The sequence below is a fragment of the Bison bison genome, unplaced genomic scaffold (genome assembly GCF_000754665.1).
Source record: "Bison bison bison isolate TAMUID 2011002044 unplaced genomic scaffold, Bison_UMD1.0 scf7180017864444, whole genome shotgun sequence".
In the NCBI taxonomy this organism is placed as follows: Eukaryota; Metazoa; Chordata; class Mammalia; order Artiodactyla; family Bovidae; genus Bison; species Bison bison.
In genome coordinates, this window is record NW_011495006.1 from 402,815 (window position 1) to 412,105 (window position 9,291).

Below are 9,291 nucleotides of genomic sequence, written 5' to 3' on the forward strand. Positions count from 1 at the left end.
CTACCAGGCTCCTCCCTCCATGGGATTCTCCAGGCCAGAGTACTGGAGTGGGTTGCCATTCCCTTCTCCAGGGGATCTTCCCGACCCAGGGATCGAACCCAGGTCTCCCGCATTCAGGCAGACGCTTTAACCTTAGGCTTGACTGGGGTCTCTTAAATTAGAACGGCCACAAAAGGCAGGTGGTTCATCTGTCTCCTGGGGTGTGTGTGTGAGAGGACAAGGTCCTTCTCCCAGGAGACCGCAGCCAAGCCTCCCAGCTCAAAACCACCCGCCTGGCTGGGCCTGTGGGCCTCCAAATCTCAGGGCTTTTCTGCTTGACCAGGCCTCTCTGTGCAGAAAGCACACAGCCCCCTCCGGAGGCTTTGTCCTTCTGTGGGATGTGCTTGTGTGTATGTGCATATGTGTTGTGTGTGTGTATTGTGTGTGCACGTGTGTATGTGAGTGGCATGTGTACGCTTGTAGGTGTGAGTATGTAGGTACACCTGCATGCTGTGTGTGATATATGCATATGAATGTGCATGTCCGTGTGTGCATGTGTGTATGTATGCAAGCTTGTATTCACAGTGATGTGTGTGATGGGTGCACGTGTATGCACACCCAGGAGCATGTGTGATGTGGAGCTCACAAGCATCAGCATCTCCAGCATGGTGGAGCAGGTCCTGACCGGTGACCCGGGATCCTGGCAGTGTCCCCAGAGGCCAAGGCTCAGGGAGGCAGAGGGTGGCAGGACACCTGTGGGGCACAGGTTTCTCCTGGCCTGGGAAACCCTGCTTCCCTCTCCCAGACCCTCATTTATATTTCTTTGTTCTAGTTTATGAATCTTCATAAGCTGTCTTAAATCCTTTTTGAACAAGGCAGGGCATAAAGAGATAAATAAATAAAAACCCCATGCTTCCAATTTTAAAACATCTTTCCCAGGCCCCTCATTCCGGGAACGATCCATTCATTACCTCTGACAACTCCCCATCCAGGCCCCAGGCGCTTCGGGGCTCAGAAAAATGAGCTGGTTCAGAAGCAGCTTTCATCGTCCTGCTAACATTTACCAAGTGTCTTCTGACACCGTGCAGGGAAGCGTCAGCAAGCGCTGGAGACGGGAGCCGGGGCCTGGGAGGTCCTGGGCTGACCACTCTGCCCCAGCTGACGCTGCACCTGGAAGGCCATCGGAGACTCCAGGCAGGCATCAACACCCCTGCCCCCAGCAACCCAAGTGCTTACTGAAAGCCTACTGTGTGCAACCCAGGAGGCTGGGTGCCCATAAGAACTGTGCTCTAGGAAATAGCTTTAAGTCCTGCCCTTCAGCTTCCCCAGTGCTGAGAGCCTTCAGAATGGAACTTGATTTCACGTACTGGAGGCTGGCAGGGCTCCCGGTGCAGAGAATGTGTCCGTGAAGGTATTTGCTGATTGGTTGACCTATTGATTGGTTGGTTAAGAAACCAAGAAAGTCACACTGTTAAGTAGAGGCTGAACTGAAAGGTGAGCTAGTTTGTTTCTTCATCAGATAGACCAGGATGTGTGTGTGTGTGTGTGTGTGTGTGTGTGGATCAACATCTGGATCGGATCATTTTCCCCCTTACACCCATGCTCTTTTTGGTGCCCCAGACAGAAATCAGTAGTCAGCTCCTTCCACTGCGAGCACAGAACACGTGTGAGTGTGCATGACACTGTCTCAGGTCCACTGAGATTCAAGGTCATTCTCAGTGCATCTCTGACTTTGGTGGGTCCTAAGTCAGAATTGGGAGGAATTCTGAAATAAATCACAGTGCCCGAAGCCCTTTCCTGAGATGAAGGACCTCTCCGAGGCGCAGGCATCGTCCTGGCCCTGGCCCAAGCATTCAGTCTGCCGTCAGAGGCTCTGGGTGAGTAACAGAGATCAGATACCAGGGACCTGTGAGCAGCTGGAGCTTGGCCACCATATTTCAGGCCTATCCGCACAATTTATTCAGTGGTTTATTAGGGGAAGCACACATTTTGGCTGTACTGTCCTCTGTTTCATGAGCCGGAACCATGATTGTTGGCTCTTCCATGACCAGACACATATGCAATTGTGCTTGGCTGAAGCTATAGGAGATGAGAGGTGAGATTCTCAAACCTTCGAGGCTTTGCTGAAGCACAGGCGCGGTGGATGTCCATTAAGAAAGTAAGTGAGAAGTTGGGTATGCATGTGTACGCCATACGTGGGTATGGGTTTTTGGTCCCTTGGGCTGCCCTTGAATTGACCTCAGACGGGAGACAAACGATGATGTAGGAAGCATGTAGGTGGCGGTCAGGACTGGGCTCCGGTCTGGGCTCCGCTAGGCCTTGCCCCGTTCCTCAGCACGATTTAATCAGCTTCTCTGTCCCTCGGTGTCCTCACCCGTGAAAACAGGGTTGCGGCCATGAGTCCTGTCTGGTCCACCTAATGCCGCTACTTCGAGGACTCTGAGTGCCGTGAAGCACCCGTGCTACAGAAGTTCAGACAGGTAACGTGGGGCATTTCCTCCAAAGATATGTCTAATCATCTTTTTTTTTTTTTTAATACAGGATGAGGAATAACCAGTGCCAATTAAAAAACCCACAAGCATTTATCATATTAGCACACGAAACCCTTTTGTGGCAAATGCAGGGGACGCGGTTGGCGGCTGGGCCGGTTATTAGTCGACAAGCCCTGAGGTAGCTGTGGACTCCAGCTTTCCTGTGAAGTGATGGCTGAAGCTCAGTGGCCTGAGTTCAGGCATATCAAGCTTGCGGGGGATCACGGTTCTGTTTTCCTCTCGTGGGGACAGTTGTGCGGGGAGCAAGCTCCGCCCGTGGTCATGAGGAAGGAGGCTCAGCATACGCAAAGGCGGGATCGAGCCTCAGGAGTCCCCCTGGAAATTCTCGAGCATCTACCCCCAAAACCACAGTCTGCCTACTTTCTGCTTTGTGCTTTCACCTACACCTCTGACTTTACGGGGGGCTGTCCCCCACTACCTCTCTCTGAAAAAAGAGTTAGCTTACAGCTCCAGTTAATAATTCCTGGATGTGACAGTGTTTCAACCTACAAACTCCTTTGGAAATCCTCTAGCCTGCCTGAATAGGTTTTTTTGGCCACATGTGATTGCTCAGAGCCTCCAAACTGTGAGAGGCATGAGATGTTCTAAACTGTCTAAATACAGAGTCCTTTGAGCAGTTAAAAGATTGATTAGAAATTGTATTGGTGAAGGGTTTTTCACTTATTGGGCCAATGTTTGCTGCTAAGTCTCCATACCCCTTACCTACTGTGTCCTTGGCGGTGTATTGATTGATATAATGGGTGTATAGAAATGTAAGTAGTAGCCTCAATGTTTGTAACCTTGGACCCTTGAGTTAATTCTTTTCTTGATTGAGCCCACCTCACCTTTGCCCTATAGGAATGCAACTTTGTCCAATGCTTTTTTGGAGGCTGGTGCCTGACTTTGGAATAATCACCTTTAGAGAAAGGTAAGTTTCTTAAAATGTTAACAGGCCTCCTGGCCAGAAGATGTTGCAAATCACCTGAACTTTTGCATATGATAAGTTTGAAAGCCTGGATTCTATTAGGACCAGGAACTGCTGTCCTTGCATGACTCCACCCCTTCCCCCATTATCCTCTATGCACAACTTAAGGTACAAAAAACTACTTTGGAAAATAAAGTGCGGGCCTTGTTCACCGAAACTTGGTCTCCCCATGTCATTCTTTCTTTCACCTTCTAGCTGAATTTTTCCTCTGAGGCGGGGAAGCTCGTCAAGCCTACTAATTTTGCCTGGGCTTCTAAGATCTGACCCGGGAGGCCTTAGTGTCTCCTCTCCTTCGGGAGAACGGGAGGACGCCTGCGGCCTTCGTAGGTGACGTAAATTCCCTGCTTTGGAATTTTATTCAGCCTCTTTTCTCCACTGAATTTCCTCACTGAGCTATCCTCATTCTATTACTCTTTACATCTCTAGTTAATATCTAATTGAAGCTATTGTATCCTGACCCTCGCCAACGCCGTCCCCGCTTCGAATTCCCTGGATCCACCGGGGCTGGACCCCGGCACAGTTGAATGAAGAACTTGGGGACTCTGGCCCTAGACACCCTCCAACATGAACTCCAAGTCATCCTCTCAGACTCTCCTCCCCCAGGGGGCCCACAAGGCTGGTCGCTGTGCCCCAGTTCCCCCGCCTGGAGAAACAGGAGAGTAAATCTAACTGGTGGGATGCTGAGTACAGAGCCTAAAATGTAGGAGTTGAGGCTGCAAAGAGGCTTCTGCTCGTCTCCTATCAGCGATGACATGGTTGACAGGCCCTGGAGAAATGTAGAGACACCGGTGGTCCCATGGGGAGAAGGGGGCACAGGCAAAGGCCTGGGCAGTGGGTGAGGCTTGACCGAGTCCAGGCTGGGCCACTCATGAACGGCACAGCCTTTGGGAATTTTCCTGGATGCTCTGAGCCTTGGTTTCTTTGTCTCTACCATGGCTGTAGTGGTTGAAGTGTGTCCCCCTTCCCGAAACATCTAAATCTGCGGGTACCTGCGAGGGTGACCGCATTTGGAAGCAGGTCTCTGCAGATGACGAAGTTAAGGTGAGGTCATGGGAACGGGGCGGCCACCATCTGATGTGACTGTGCCATGGTCAGACGAGGGTGATGGTCAGACAGGCGTGGGGAGGCGGCCGCTGCAGACCAGGGGAAGGCTGGAAGGAGGCCTCCACTCCCCAAGGGCGCCGAGGATCCTGTCCACGCCAGTGGCTGCGGGGTGGGCAGGGAAACACTCGCCCCCAGAGCCCTCAGTAGGAGCCCAACTTGCTGACACCCTGATTTCAGACTTCTGGCCTCTGACTGCGAGAGAATAAATTTCTGTTGTTTCAAGCTGCCCCAGTGGTGATATATTGTTACGACAGCGCCAGGAAATCAGCACACAGGCTGCAACCCCAGCCTCCCCGTCGCGCTCAGCTGCTGACCGGGACCGGGAGGGCCCCAGGCGTCCCTGCTGCCTCAGCAGCTGGTCCCACATCCTCTGGGTCTGCCAGGCCATGGTGTTCGGTAGGGTGGTCCTCAGCAGGAGAACAAAGGGGTCCCAACAGACCCCAGGCCCCCTCCCTCCTTAATGCTTCTTACTGGCATTTATCTACCATCATTTAGTCACTCAAAAATTTACTAATACCAAGAGCAGGGAAGAGAAAGCGCTCTTGGGCGTGCAGTCCAGTGGGGTCAGGAGACAGAAGCAGGTGTCCATTGTATGATGCGCCCAGCGTATCCCATGAAATATGCAGAAGGCATCCCAAGAGCGGGAGCAGGGCTGTGGAGGTGAGCTGGACGCCGGGGCAGTGTCCTCAGAGGAGGGGAGAGCGTGGCAGGCCGTGGGCACCAGGAAGGGGCGGTCCTGGAGGCCAGCCTGTGACGAGGGTAACAGGATACCAGGGCTACAGGAGCTGTGGGTTCCTAGGTGATGCCGCGTTACGGAGGGAATTTCTTGGAGGGCTTCATGCCACGTGGAGGGCTGGTAATCTACGCCCTGGACACCACTGGCATCGATGGGGTGGGGGTGGGGGCTCTGGAAATGCAGATTCTTGCTGCCCTGGAAACCAGTGATGGGCCCCTGCTGGGAAAGACTGGTGTTTCTTGGACTGTGGAAAAGACACAGCCTCATGACGGCCCCTGGGATCTGAAAGATGTTCCCGAAATCCCACATGGGACTTTCCATGCCACTTCCTAACCGGTTTCTCCTGCCTTTTTTCCTGGCTCTCAGAGTTGCGATTTTCATTCTGTTACCATGTCCGGGAGCTGCTGTCTCCCTGCCACCTGTGTGACCCGGCCTTCCAAGCCACGGATGGCATGGGGCCCGAAGTGCAGGGTCCACCAGGGATCCCCAGGGGACACTCAGCCCTGAGACTCTCCCCGGTCCCACATGCAATGACAAGGGAGGCAGGCAGGCGTGAGGCCTCTAGAGAAGGACCCGGCCATCAGGTCCAAGGGAAACTAGACTCGGGTCCTCGTTGCCCTGCAGAGCCAGCCGGAGGCTGGCTACCAAGATTCCCCTGCAGCGCGCGAGGCACCCTTTGCCTCCCTTCAGGAAGGGACTGGGAGGAACAGCTGGAAGTTTCCTTCTGCAGGACAGATGCCACTTCTCAAGGGCTGGAGTGACAGGAAGGGGTCTGGGAAAACTGCCTCAGGGAAATTCTTTTTCCCACTCTCTAAGCAGAAGGTAACATTTGTTCATTCTGCTCAGGTTAAATTACCATATTAATTATTCAAGAGACTTAATGCGCTCAAACCAGGATCCGTGTACCGGATCCAAGGGGGAACCAGAAACAAAATCGATGGGTCCAAAGGCCTTGGTAGCTGATGAATAATTAAGTCTCCTCCCCCTTGGAGTGAGACTGGGCAAGAAAGTTTACGTGATGTGCGGACAAGACAGATAATAGAGAGATAGACAGATAGCAGGTAGATAATAGACTGGCAGACACACAGACAGACAGGTAGATGACAGATTGACAGAGGGGGAGAGAAGGAGACAGGTTGATAGCTGGATAGATGATAAATAAATAGAATGGTAGGCAGACAGATGATAGATAAAAGACAGAGAGAAAGACAGGAGGGGACCTGGGACCAAGTGCAGCTGAGTCTCTCTGTCCTGAGACCCGGCCAGCTGTGTCTTGGGCGTTAGGAGTCACAGAACTAATTGGGCTTAGAAGTGACCGTGATTTCATGCGTCTTTCAGCCTGACCCCGAGGGAGGGGCCAGGCCCCTGCGGTACTGGGATGGGTTTCACGCCGTCTATTTATATCCAAATCAATTCTAAGTCGGTTGCAGGACTCTCTAATCGAATCTGTTGTCCTTCATCCACAAGATGAGCTGCCCGGCTCTGTGCTCCTGGGGAACCAAGCCCTTCTCCTGGTGGTCGGGCCACTCACCCAGGCAGCCGGTTTTCTGATCAGCTTAGTCTGGGGTGGGCTTGCCCTCTGTACTTCTCTGATGGCCCAATATTTGTTCATGGACAATAGCGCAAAGCGCCCAGGCTGGCCAGATGCTGGGGATACCTGAGGGTGCCCCACTGCAAGGGATGTCCATCCTGTCACTAAACTTCTTGGAGGAGCCTGGGAGTCCTTGTGGAAAGTGGGAGTGCTAACATGCTCATGACATGTCCTCAGGTCCGGGAGGAAAGCAGGTGAGACATGCACGGCCTCTGAAGGGCGAATGGAGAGGCTGCTCCATCGGCTCAGAGCTGGACTGGAAACCCAGGGCTCACAGAGGCGGGTCCCAGGATCTGCCAGGGACCCTTGGCACCCACCTTCCTCGTCAGAACCTTCAGAGTGTGTGCCAAGCACCTAGTTTAGCACCGAGGGGAGCGACACGGCTCCCCAGGACCCCTTGGGCATCATGGGGGAAACTGCCAGCCTGAGCTGCAGAGTGGGCTGTCCCCAGGAGGGGCCCCTCCCTGCCCTGTCAGACCATTCCCCGCTCTTGGCCCTCCTGGGCCTCCCCCAACTCTGAGCTGCCCCCGGGGCACTGCCTTGGCGGCTGGAGGCACGGACGTCCGCAGCCCCTGGGATTGTTAGGGACGTGGCTGGGGACCCACCGCCCTGGGCTCCAAAGTTGCATCCACGTGGCCTCCCAACTTCCCTTTTCTAACCCTCTGTGTCTTCATCTTTAACATGGAATAAAAAGTGTGCTCACCTAGGAGAGCTGTTGGGGGTCAAACCACGAAAGTGCAAATAAAATCCGCCGGGGCCTCAGCACAACCCTGGCCCAGAGGAGGTGCCTGGTAAGTGTTCAGTCACAACTCCTCTCACAAGTATTAATGAGTAGTTTATCCAGGCTCGAGAATGTGCCTATTTGCGTTGTAAGACACCAAACTCACACCTGCTATGCGCTCTCCTGTGACAGCCGGGGGACAGCCTCACTGGAGAAAAATAGCCATGTGATTAGATCTGGATCCAGTGTAGGGGGATCCCAGGCCCCAGACCTGCCTGAGCAGTGGAATCACAGGATCACGAGGTTTTAGAAGTGGAGGGTTTCCTCTCCTCCTGGGAGCAGGAACACGAGCTCTGCATTCCCTCCCTGCACCTGGCGAGGGGGGAGGAAATGTCTGGAGAAGGGAACCACTTGCCCAGGTGATGGAGCTGGTCTGTGACCCATGGTCACAGGTACTGTGGGCAGAGGCCTCGGTCTTGAAACAGGCTCAGTGGTTAGACTCTGGTCCTTGACAGAGTGCCCCAGGATGTGCGCCCATGGCCAGATGGCCAGTCCAGCAGCAGGCGGCGTCAGGGAGCACTCGAGGAAGGAGAAAGCCTGGGCTTGCAGGACAGGAACTGGTGCCATGGCCTGCTGGGAACCATGAATCAGCAATTGTATTTCTCCGGTTCTGAGTTACATAAAGCAGCCTTCAGCCATAACTGGAGCCTGCAGAACTCACCCATCATTCGTGGTAATGTTCTGTATTATTTCCATTTTAATTAGAAACAATTGATTATGCTTCTTGCTCACCCGTCCTCCTTACCCCTAGCTCAGTGCTTTAGATAATGCCTTTCTTTAATGGCTGCCCCAGGGGGTTGCTGAAGAGGACAGTCGTATCTCAACACGCAGTTCCCGTGGCAGCAGGACAGTGAGGAAACTGGCAGGCAGTAGAGGGCGCTGGGAGCTTGCTGTGCCCCTGGGAGGAAGCAGGAGGCAGGGCATGGGGAGTTCACACTGTGTGGTCAAAGATGCCCTGTGGTTCCCCATCTTGTACATCACCAGATTTCTGATAAATGTCCTGTGAGAGACTGCATGAGAAGCACATGTGTATTCTGACCAGTTCTTGCCCTAGACGTCCTGACTTCAGGGGACTAGTTCTGTACAATTTAGAAAAAAAAAAAAAAACCCGCTAACCCGATTTTTCTTCTTTTCATCCAGCACCAGCCACACACTGCTGGTAAAAGATGCCCTGTAGCACAGACAGCTGCCCATTCACTAGCAACTTGCTTCCTCTCTTTCTGGGGCTTAATTAGATCATTTCCAGCTGCTTTTGGTGCCAGGTATGGCCAGGTTGACAGGTTGACTTCCCTGGTGGCACAGACGGTAAAGCATCTGCCTACAATGTGGGAGACCCAGGTTCGATCCCTGGGTCAGGAAGATCCCCTGGAGAAGGAAATGGCAACCCACTCCAGTACTCTTGCCTGGAGAATCCCATGGACAGAGGAGCCTGGTGGGCTACAGTCCACGGGGTCACAAGAGTCGGACACGGCTGGGCGACTTCACTTCTCTTTATAGCCACGTGGCTGTGCTCTAGGCAGCGGGTGTGAGCAGAAGGGCTGAGCTTCACTTAGGGTCTGGGGCCCAAGTTATCCTACCTCTAGC